Genomic DNA, 1,522 nt, shown 5'->3' with positions numbered 1-1,522 from the left:
AACATGTTTCATATTTAAAATCTAAAATGAGTTCAGTGTTAACTTTTCTTATACTTATACATGTGTATACATGGATGTACATATGCATATGCACATACATGTATGTGTAATGTATATATGATATATGTATATATACACATTATATGTATAATGTATGTATAAAATACATATGTTATGTATGCATATATGTATTTTATAATACATATTAATCATTTTCAATTTAGCTGAGACCAAATTGAGTTTCAGTGTTAGACTCTTTTGGATTTGGCCTTCGATATGAAAATTCATTTTTCATTAAACTGGACATGTTTACTAAAAGCCAAATAAGTATGGAATCATTACATATTTCAGAGTATTACTAACAACCTTCTATGATTTTAAATATATGTTCTACTTTTTTCTTCTAATTTAGGGTACAAAATGTGGACTATATCAAAATTACCCAGTTTGTTCACACACCAGGTGAGTGAAATAACTAAGGTGCTGAAGTATATATATTGGGTTGCCAAGCCTAGATCAGAAAGCTGGAACATTGTATCCGTACTAGCATTTCTCTAGTCAGCTTAATGGTCTGTTTTTGTTTGTTGTGTTAGCATTTTAAAGGTGTATATTTTAAAATGTGAATCAGTGTTTGAAACTCAAGTTAAAATTAGCACTATTCATCAATCTGCCAGCCTACAAAATAACAAAAACAGCCCATTAAAAAAACAAAACAAATTACAAAAAAGTGCGCCAAACTGATTCGTGTACCATGCAAACCCTTTGTTAAAAAGCAGTCCTCAGGAAACTAAAGAAGCAATAAACTTGAAGAAGGGACAAAAGACCTGTTTGCAATAACATGCTCCTTTCTATGTGCTAAGCCATGGCTTTCAAAAGAGTACAGGTAATGTTATGCATGGTTGTGCATATGCCTGTGCCATCTGTATCAATTTAGGCTGAGCACTGAAAAAAATTATGCAAAACAATAGTACATAGAAGATAGTCATATCTAAGGATTAACAGTGCCTGGAAAAGTCAACTTAAAACAAATGTACATATTTGGATTTGGGGACCAAATTTTCATATAAATGAGGGGGAAAGGCTTGAATGGGACTTAATTTTTTAAATGGCAATAGAAATAATGCAACTAGATTTATTTTAGCTATTTTTAAAAATTAGGTTTTAATGATAACTTATGCAGTAACTTTAGAATGAAAAAAAGTATTGGATGTTATGCATGTTATTCTTAAACAATTCTATGTAGAATAGCACATTCCCAAATCCTTTAAGTTTGATTTTAGCAAAGAGTAGAGGGTCACATTTGTAAAAACACTTGAGGGGACTATCATTTTTCCTAAGGGCACCTATTATGCCTTTTGAGGATACTAAAGATGATGATTCTGACTAGGAGGATGAAGATAATAGTATTTACATAAAACTTTCTATATGCCATTATTGTTTTAAAGATTTTATACATATTATGCTATTTTGTTGTGAAAATAAAATTATAAATCAAACATTACAGAATTTTGTTGAAAAGCAC

At 30.0% G+C, this 1,522-nt stretch overlaps 1 long non-coding RNA gene across 2 annotated transcripts in view; it reads right to left on the bottom strand.

Moving 5' to 3' along the window:
* The window catches only part of LOC109391718 (uncharacterized), a 431,571-nt gene that overhangs the window by 288,456 nt on the left and 141,593 nt on the right, over positions 1–1,522 (bottom strand). The gene's annotated exons all lie outside the window — the stretch shown is intronic.

The sequence above is a fragment of the Hipposideros armiger genome, unplaced genomic scaffold, assembly GCF_001890085.2.
Source record: "Hipposideros armiger isolate ML-2016 unplaced genomic scaffold, ASM189008v1 scaffold_300, whole genome shotgun sequence".
In the NCBI taxonomy this organism is placed as follows: Eukaryota; Metazoa; Chordata; class Mammalia; order Chiroptera; family Hipposideridae; genus Hipposideros; species Hipposideros armiger.
The sequence above is the reverse complement of the archived record's forward strand: the minus strand, read 5'-3'. Positions and strand labels throughout refer to the sequence as shown.